The 10,130-nt window shown below is 58.0% G+C and overlaps 1 long non-coding RNA gene across 1 annotated transcript; it reads left to right on the forward strand.

Moving 5' to 3' along the window:
* Window positions 1–531: 531 nt before the first annotated feature.
* On the forward strand, window positions 532–10,130 carry LOC140603440 (uncharacterized). The gene is made up of 3 exons (XR_012006426.1): window positions 532–1,075; window positions 6,166–6,599; window positions 8,480–10,130. It is a non-coding gene; the product is annotated as an uncharacterized lncRNA (long non-coding RNA).

The following is a 10,130-nucleotide window of genomic DNA, read 5'->3' on the forward strand; positions in this document are numbered from 1 at the left end:
GGTAGGGCAAAAGGAAGGTGTTCTGGAGGGCAGAGTGAGTGGGTGCTGTCCCCTCTCCCTTGGCCGCCTGCCTGAGCCTTTGCTCAATGATTCCTCATGGGAGAGCAGGGCCGGTGAGTTAGCCTGCAGGGACTACTGCACCCTGTGGTACAAACAGCCCACCTGTCAGGCTGGTGCCTGCACCACTGCTCAGGATGCTCACTTCTCTAGTTGCATGCTGTTCTTCCAGGGAGAGGACCCCTCAGTGGGCCCTGTGGTATTTCACGGTCCAGCACATTACAAGGTGCATAGTGTATTAGTTGTCTATGGCTGTGTAATGAATGACCACAAATTGAACAGCCTGATGCAACACACATGTATTATCATAATTTCTAGGGGTCAGGATGGAGCCCAGGCACAGCTTAGCTGGTCCCTCTGCTCTGGGTCTCATAGGCTGCTTTTGGAGTGTTGACAGAGCTGTGTTCTCATCTGCAGGCTCGACCTGGGATGAGTCCCCTTCCATGCTCACTCAGGATGTTGGCATAGTCCACTCCCTTATGGTTGTATGACCCTGGCTTCTCGCTGGCTATTTGGTGGAGGCCACCCCCAGTTCCTAAAGGCTGCCTGCAGTTTCTAGAAGATGCTGACAAGTCCTTGCTGTGTGGGCTCTCCTCACATGACTGCTTCCTTCACCAAGCTAGTAAGGGCTGTTGATTATGTTATGTAACACAGTCACGGGCATGACACCCCATCGCTTGTGCTGTATTGTATCTGTTAGAAGCAAGTCATGTTTTGGCCCACACTCAGGACAGGATAGCCCACAAAAGCATGAGCGCCGCGATGCAGAGACCGTGGGCACCTCTTAGACTCTGTCGCACCCCCTGAGTGCTGCTTGTGACTCTGGACTTTGAGACAATCGAAGACAGCCTCGGCCGAGAGGCCCTCCAGAGGATGCCTGTGCCCCACCTGCCTTGCCTGTCCAAAGCCCGACCAGGAATCTGTGAACCTCCTAAGCTGAAGCAGCCTCTTCCTCCCTTGCCTGTGACCCCATCTGGAAGCGAGGTCGAGTCTGCAAGCCCCGGCGGTGGGTGGAAAGGTGAGCTTGCATTCCCCACTTTTCCTGCGGGTTGTGAGGAATGACCAAGCCACACACGAACACACCAGGTCCGGGTGGGGGGAATCATTATCGGTGGTTGCTTGTGTCTTTGTCTGTCTCCACCGTGGGCTCCTTGAAGGGAGAGTCTCACCATCTCGGGGAAATCACTTAACCAACTGTGATAATAATTGCTAACATTTATCCAGCCCTCCTTATGTGCCAGGTACTGTAAGATGTGCTTTGCATACATAATTGCATTTTAATCCTCACAACAATGACTAAGAGATTTTAATAAATTCCAGGAGACAGAAAGCAGAGGGATGTGAGCTGACCTATAAAACAGGAGAAGCGGGAGGAAGCTGGAGTCTGGATCCTGGCAGCAGCCCTGCAGCCAGGGTTCTGCCCACGGGAACTCCAGGCGCCCAGGTCCCAGAGGCGGCGGGCGTGGGTGGTCTGGGGCCAGGAGCCAGGCTGGGAAGAGAGGTTATGGGGAGCTGCAGCTGGGGCCATCCTGCAGGGGAGTCCCCCGCCTTCCCACCAACGGGGTCAGAGCGCGGGCGGAGATGCCATCCTGCAGACTCAGCCTGGCAGCTGGTGGCCAAAGCCTCGGGATCAGCCCCACGGGGAAGGCCAGAGCTGGGGCAGGCCCCACCATGAAACTCTTGCCCTTCTGACACAGGGGCTCCCAGCCCCCTCACTCCAGAAGAATCTCGTAGCTGCCCTGTCTTCCTGCTCTTCAGAGCCCAAGGTGGGAAGCATGAGCCAGGGGAGGCCGAGCAGAAAAGCAAGTGCTGACCAGCACCTGAGGAAGGTACCCCGGCCCCTTCATCGTGCTTCCCACACGAGAGTGGACGGCCAGGGACTGCCGGGCCCACGAGGAAAGCCAGCAGCGCCGAAGAGAAAGATGAAGACAAATACATTAAAAAAAAAAAAAAAAGGAAAAAGAAAAAGAAAAAGCCAGAAGAAACAGAACAAATTAAGTGAAAAGTCCTCTAAAAATACTCCAATTAACATACTCAGGGATGTCTGAGGAGGTATTATATCCATAAAATAAGACACCAGCGTGCTCTGGAAGGGAATGGTCAGGCAGGCAGGGTGAGCAGTTAGAGTCTGAAATCCGAGGCGTCCCCTCGGGAAGCTGCACAGGACGAGAAATCAGAGGAGGTAAGTGTCAGAGGACCCAGAGGGGACAGAGGCTGGAGTTAGGTGCCGAGCAGGGGGGCACCGGCCAGAGCACGTGGACAGGGGGTGGGGCGGGGGGAGCTGCAGCACCGAGGGGAGGACACCCTTCACACCCTGGCCTCCTGCAAGAAGAGGCCAAAGAAGCTGGGGAAACGATGACAGAAGGCAAATTACCATAAAAATGCATAACACCTAGGATGAAAAGAAATCCTAAAAACTTTCAGAGGGAAGGTAAACACTCATCAGGAAGGAGAGGAATCCCCGGCTGGTGTGGGCCTTCTGGCGGACCGCTTACCACGTGTGGGCCCAGCCCGCAGCCCTGCGGGGCGCAAACCCGCGATCAGACGCCAAGGGGGACGGAGGGACATGCAAAGCCCGCCTTCCGCTGGACTTCCTCGGAGTCGACGTGAGGGGATGCTCCAGGCAAACGAGGAAGTAAAACACCAAACACGAAGAATACAAATAGAGGAATACAGAGGCCTGGAAACGTGCAACAGAGGGAAGAGACCCGAGGACCACGGCCAGCGGTGCCCGGATGGCCACCCAGGTCCTGGCTCTGGGTTTGAGCCCCGCGGCTCCCGCCGTCGTGCAATGGACCGTCTGTGACACTTCTGTAGCTGACACACGTACTTGGGAGCCGTCATTTCCCACGAATGGCACACCTGCCACATAAAAAAAAGAAGTCATGGAGCAGAGGGTGCTGAGAAACACTTCTGGGTGTCAGCAGGGTCAGATCACAGAGATAACAAGGACACCCGGGCTCCATGGCGCGGCACATTAAGTTTATTTTCCCGTTGACGTGAGTTGGTCTGGGGGGGTGGGGTTCCGCTCAGCCCAGGCCTCTTCCCCCTTGTGGCTCCTTCCTCCTTGTGAATCTGGGTTCTGGGATTCAGCCAGAGACGGGCGGAGGGGGCCCAGGTCACGCCGGGCCCCGAGCGGCTGTCATGCGGCCGCCTGAGCGTCTGCGCACACTCTCCTGCTCTTTCCTCCAGTCTGCACTGTTTGTTTTTAATGAGTATGCATTTGAAAGTGAAGATGTAGGGGAAAATTTAAAGCTTCTAATTTAGGAAAGGAAACAGCGTCTGCTGTGCTCCTAGGTGGCAGCAAACCAGTGGCTTCGTGCACCTCCCCGGCTCATTGCACAACAGCCCCCGCTTGGCCGGGCCAGCCCCCCCTCCCCCTGTTACGGACGTGGGCACCCGGGCCCTGGGCGCACAGTGACCCTCCCCGAGTGACGGTGCGGATCTGACCACGGCTGCTGCTGCTGCTGCTGCTGCGCCCTGGAAACCCTCCTGTAGGCCCCGGAGACACTTCAAACAACAGCTCCTGCTTGGTTTAACGAGAGAGCAAAACACTTGAAACTTTTCGGGTTTGTATTTACATATAGTAAAAAAAAATTCTAGAAAAAATTATAATAAAGTCATAGGGAGGTTTCTTGCATCTGAAAATGTCAATTGTGTGCTGTGATGGGTTGACATTCACACGTTGGGGTCCCAGCTCCCAGAGGCCCACAGGGGGACGTGGAGATGGGCCTTTAAAGAGGAGATTGAGGTAGAATGAGGTCACTGGGGGTCCTGACCTGCTGTGAACCGTGTCTTTGTCAGAAGAGGCGACCAGGACGCCCGCGTGAGGACACGGGGCCTAGAGGCCATCCACACACCAAGGACAGGCCTCAAGGGAAGGAATGCTGCCCGCCCTCGCCTGGAGAATTAATTAATCCAAAAATCTCCGGGATCGGAGGAGTTAAAAATCCAGGAAGCTGCAGAAAGGAGTGGACAGGGAAAGTACGTTTTAATCGGTGTGTGCTCTGATTTCTGCGTGTAGCCTTTTGGATTTTATCTTGAAAATGAAATTTAAAGCACATGTAGGAGGTTTAATGAATTGGAACGTCTGCCTCTTGGCTTTTCCAAAGAGGGAAAAAAAAAAAAAAACAAGTAAATCAAAGTTAGAAGGGAGGGCGTTCGCACTGTTTGAGAAACGTTATAAAGATAGATATTAAAGTCGGCCTTCCTAGAGTTCGGCCAGATTGCGGTGGACGCGTGGGGCCCGGGTGCGCGAGCTCGCTCCGTGGCCGGCCCGGCCCTCCCCCCACCAACCGGCCGGGGAGCACCTGCCCTCCGCGCGGGGGTCTCGCCCGTCAGCAGAGCCACGCGTCGTTAGTGGCCGCGACTACATTGAAACGCAAACCTCGTTGCTCAGGTGAGAGCTGCAGCGCCATTCAGAGCCGAGCACGAGCCAGGACAGTAGTTCCCCACCTGTTTAGACAGGGTCTGACGTGAGCGAAGGCATAAACCCTCCCCGTGAATAAGTTAGAGCGCGCCCGGCAGAGGCAGACGCGGGTCTGAGCCGGAGCCACACACGAGGTCGCAGAAATGCTCAGCGCGCGGACCAAGGCGTCTGCTCTCATCGGCGGAAGGCCGCGAGCGAGCAAGAACAGGGCACAACCATGTGCACAGCGGAAGCACCGCGCCGGGTGGTGTTAGGTGCGTGTGCCAACCCCCCACCCCCCCACTCCGTGAAAGTGCGGCTGACATCAGCCTTTCCGATGGGGCCCGCACGGCCCGAAGCCCCCCCACCCCACCCAGGACCACGTGCTCCGTTATATCTTGCGAGTCCGTGGGCAGGGATTTCACCTCAAGACGCAGGCGAGGCCACGCACGGGGCCGTGTGTTCAAAGGTGTGTGTTGTGGCGACCTCACCTTGCCTGCGTGCAGTGGTCGCTCACTAGGGAACCACGGAGACGGCCCCTCGGTGCGCCCGCAGCAGCACCAACCCTGACCCTGACCCCAGGCTCCAAGCCAGAGAGCCCCTGGGCCCAAGGCGTCATGGGGACAGAGAACCAATCGGTTGCTAAGGCGGGAGCGCGTGGGGTGTGGCGAGGCTGTGCTCTGGGCCACGCATGCCCCTGTCAGCAGAGTGGGGCCCGGGGAGGGGGCGAGCCCAGTGCGGGGAGGAGGGCGTGTGCTCATGAGTACATGTGTGGGTTCGTGTGTGCACATGCATGTTCGTGCGTGTGTGTGCATGCTCACTTGTGTCTCGTGCACACACACAAGGATCCTGTTTGGGGCACAGTGAGAGAAGAAAGACAGGAAGGTGGGAGGAGGAAAGAAGAAAGCCCACAGTTGCTGGGGGTTACCTCCGTGCTGTGCAATTACGGGCAATTTTTTCCCTTCCATTGTTTGTTTCCCAAGTGTTCTGCATTGAACAAATATTGACTTAGTAATTAAAAAAAATAGTGGTATGAAAAAGATAAAAGTACCTCACAGAGGCTCCCTGTTCCCCACTTTGCTGGGTCTAAACTCCCGGCTGTCCGGGCATTCCTGGGTGTGGGTGGGCTTCAGTCCACCTGTCCACCAGGTGTGCCGACCCCAGTGGGACTTACATGGGGAGGTTGCTGACCTGACCGCCCATTGCACGGCTGGGCACTCTTGCAGGCACGCAGGAGCCCAGGGAGGATGAGCCGGGCCCACCCAGGGAGCCCCGCGGCGCTGCACGTCTGAAGCACCGGGAAGCTCAGGTCACAGGCAGCGGATCTAGCTGGTTGAGGCTGTGGGCTGCAGGGGCTCAAGGCCAGCACCTGGGATCCGGGGTGCACAGGGATCTGGGGTCTGAGAGTGTCGGTGAGACATGAGAGGTGAGGTGCATGGTGAGGAAGAGGAGGCCTGTGGCTGCTGGGAAGGGAAGCCTGGTGCCCTGGCAGGAGGAGGGCCCAGGCAGGGCCGGGTGGCCTGGGCCAGAAGGCACATTTGGGGCTCCGTGAGTAGGATGCTGGGATGGGGGCAGGGTACTGGGTCCTAAGCATGAGGCCCTGTTGCTTTGAGGACGAGAGCTCCAGCCTTGCAGGGTGGTGGGGGGATGTCTGGAACAGGGCACCAATGTCACAGGTTTGCCTCTGTCCGTCCCCACAGGCTCTCGGGAGGCGTGGAGGAGACCTGGCCCCACCCACTGGAGTGGTGGCACGTCCCACAAGGAAGCAGCAGAGAGCAACCAAAAAGATGCGGCTCACTCACTCCCGGACCGCCGCGGCCTCGGGGCTTCTTAGGTGAGGAGCGGTGTGTGCGGTTTGATGCCCTGGGCGCAGGCTCTCCCTGGAGGGAGGACCTGAGACACGAAAAGTCTCCATCTGTGCGAGGTTTCGCCGTTGTACCAAGCAGGAGTCCTCCCTAGACATTAGTAGACTTTTGAAAACTGTGGCTAGGACCTGAGGCCAGAGCCCAGAGGACACAATGACCTCCCACCGTGAGGTTGTGTCTAGGCGGACATCTGGGGGCGTCTCCGGGAAGCGGAGACAATGCTGTGGGATGCAAGTCTCCGACGGAAGCTGCTGAAATTTTGGCATTAGGTAAGGATTCAGCACGGCTGCTCCAAGCAGGCGGGGGGCCAGGAGAGGTGTCGGGGGGTGCAGGGCTCCGTGGGGTGGGAGAGCCGGCACGGCACAGATGCAGACGCCCTCCAGGGGGCCAGCAGCGGGCCGGGGGCGGGAGCGGAGAAGCAGACCAGCGGGTGCATCTGGTTGGGTTTCCAGCAGGTGCAATGGGAGGCCGGACCGAAGGAAGGTGATGACCAATATCTGATTTGGGCCGGAGTGCAGGGAGGGCCCCAGCTTGGGAGGGGGAGGAAGCAAAGCCAGGGCTGGGGGGACTCAGAGAAGGTCGAAGGGTCAAGAGACTAGAGGAGGCTGGAGGCCCACCACCCAGCCGTGGAGCAACCGAGGCCTGGGCAGTTGGGGGCCTGGGCGGAGGGCGGGATCTGTAGGTTTCCGGATGGTGCCGTGACTGCTGTGGGGGCAGTGACACCAGCACTGGGGGCAGCCGAGGACTCAGCGGGAGGACACAGAGGAGGGCGGCCCCAAGGCTGAGACCCTGGCTGGCCGGCTGGCTGCAAACCCCAAGGGCTGTGTGCAGGCATTCCGGAGAGGATAGATCCACGAAGGAGGTAGATTTGCTTAATGGTGGGCGCAGACAATATTTAATGGCAAGCGAGACAATAAAACATGTAATTAGCAGACGTACAGCGCTGGCTGCCAGGGATTGTGATGAGAGGCACCGAAACACCACGAGTGGGGAGCTCACGGGGGGCTGCTGGGAGCCCTCACCCACTTGGGGGTGGCAAGGGGAGCCCTGGGGGGAGGCGGGCTTCAGAGTTATACAGTGGGGCATCAATCCTGGCTGCAGCTCAGGACCAAGGGACACGTGTTCTTTTTCTCCGCCTAGAGAATGGAGTTACTAACAGCGCACACCTGCCAGAGTGGTTGTGGGGATGCCGTGAGATGGAGAGTGTTGGGCATTCGGGACACTGCTTGGTCCTAGGGCTCCATCAGTGCTCTCATTGCTAATACCACTACCACTGTCATCTCCACGATTACCGTGACAACCACCATCACCATCACCACCATCACTACCACTGCCATCATCATCATTGCCACTGCCACCACCCTAATCATCATCACCATGACCACCCCCATCCCCATCATTATCACCACCACCATCACCATCACCATCATCACCGCCGCCACCATGACAGTCATCACCATCACCATCATCATTGATCCCACCTCCACATTGTCATAACCATCGCCATCATAGCCATCGTCACATCACTGCCGTTGCCATCCTCATCACCGCCATCACCACTATCATCCTATTATGTTATTATTGTTGTTTTTAATACTGGGAGCTATGCAAGCCCCAGGTCTTCTAGAAACAGCTGCGTACAGTGACACATTGCATGTTAGGCCTTAGTGTCCTTTCCTGCATGGTGAGGACGAAGAGGGCTAGAGGGGAACTGGACTTGCACAGCCTCATGGAGCTTCAGTGTGTCCCAATAAACGCTGTCATTATTAATTCCACCACCATTGTCATCACAACCATCACCGCCATCATCAACACGGTGCGGGACCCGACACCATGGCACGTCTCACCTACTGTGTGACTTTGGAATAATTTCTCTTATTTGTGCCTCTATTTCTGTAGAGACAAACAAAGCCAGGAGGAAAACAGATAAGCTCTGTAAATCCATTGTCCGTCCATTTGCTGCTTAAGCTCCTCTACGGAGCCTTCCTGGGAGAGTCACCAGGGCTGCAGGGGTGGGGAAGCTCCGTAGCAGGGCCCTGTGCCCTCCCTCCCTTAGCCCTCCGTCGTGCTGGGCCCACCCTCTGCTGGCTGCCATCTCCCCCCTGTCCCATTAATCTGTTATTAGATATACATCTTTGGTTCCTATCAGGAAGCTCGTGAATTGGGCCATTATGGGGAAGAAAAGTGTTTTTCAATGATCACCGGGAGAGGAGACACCGCCAGCGCCGAGTGGAGGAGCAATTTAAGCCCAGGAAGGCCCTGCCATCCGTCTCCGTTTGCTGGGTAATTTGGGCTCAGAGCTGCCAGAGCAGATAGCAGCCCCAGAGCAGAGTCGCTGCCACAGCCGGGCTGCAGGGCGAGGCCTTGTGTCCTGGTCATTATCTCAGGGAGGCTGAGTGAGGGGGTGGGTTAGGACGAAAGACTGGGCCTCCGGGAAGAGCAATATTCCACTGCAGGTGCACACGATCAGGATGACCTCCACGTGGGCCTTGGGTTACTGGTTCGGTATGTGCGGCAGTCCCTGGGTAGCTGCGGAGATGGGGCCTGGGGTGGCCACCGCTGCCCACCAGCCCCCCTTCCTAACTCCTGGTCCTGCCCACGTCCTCAAATAGGACCCCAGGTAGGACCCAGCTGGACCCATGTCCCCAGATGGGACCCCAAGTAGGACCCAGCTGGACCCAGGTCCCCAGATAGGACCCCAAGTAGGACCCAGCTGGACCCAGGTCCCCAGATAGGACCCCAGGTAAGACCCAGCTGGACCTAAGTCTCCAGATAGGACCTCAAATAGGACCCAGGTGGACCCAGGTCCCCAGATAGGACCCAGCTGGATCCAAGGGGTGAGTAGGAAGGGACAAGTCTGCAAGCAGAGCCTGGGGCGGCACGGGGCTGTGATGGACAAGAGTGGACGTGGGTGACTTCCCAATGGGAATCCAGACATCCAATGCCCAGCTTCCTCTTCAGCAGATCGCCAGCAAATCCCTGGAATTGGGAGTAACCCACCACCGACAGGTGGGCCAGGAAGGGAGGCTGGGAAGGAGCTTGTCTGTCCCTGTGAACCCTTGAGCCAGGTGGAACTCCAGGCCTTCAGTTGAGGGCTTTGTGGTTCCATAGTGCTCTCAGGGGCGGCTGGGTGAGGCCTCCAAGGGACAAGACTCTCCCGGCAGGGTCAGGGCCCACATTCTCCCTGGCGTCTGCTCCAAGTTCCTCGCGGCCCAGGGGGAGCCCAAAGGGCTCAAGACCTCCATCATCAGCCAGCCCCTCCCTCCCTGGGGCTGCAGGCTGCCCTGCCTCCTGAGAAGTGGGAGGGGCGCCGGGCAGAGACCCAGAGACCCAGAGACCTGGGCCCAAGTCCAGGGTAGCCCCCTGCTGACTTCCATGCAGCCCCTCCAAGAGGACTGCCCCAGACCCTCCTCACCCACTGCAGGACCAGCCTACCGCTTGCTCCTCGTCTACACCCCAGCCCCCAGCCCGCCCCCCTGCAGGTTGGACGCCCAGCTCTGTGAGGGCACTTTACCACCTTGCTGCTCCAGAGACAGAACCGTGCCCCAGTGCCTAGGAAAGGAAAGGCATACAGTAAGCGCTCAGAAGGGGGTATCGACATGAACATACGAGTATAAAACATATGCACCAAGTATCTGTGCTTTCCACAATCAGCCCCCAGCGGTTGGAGGAGGGAGAGAGCGCTTGTGTGTAGGGTCAAGGGAGAGCCCCGTAGGAGAAGGGGATGGGCCCTGCAAGAGAGGAGGACCCTGAGGGCCAGGGCGCGGGGGGAGCAGTCGGGCAGGAGGCACAGGCCGGGG

Source organism: Canis lupus, chromosome 14 (assembly GCF_048164855.1).
Source record: "Canis lupus baileyi chromosome 14, mCanLup2.hap1, whole genome shotgun sequence".
NCBI lineage: Eukaryota > Metazoa > Chordata > Mammalia > Carnivora > Canidae > Canis > Canis lupus.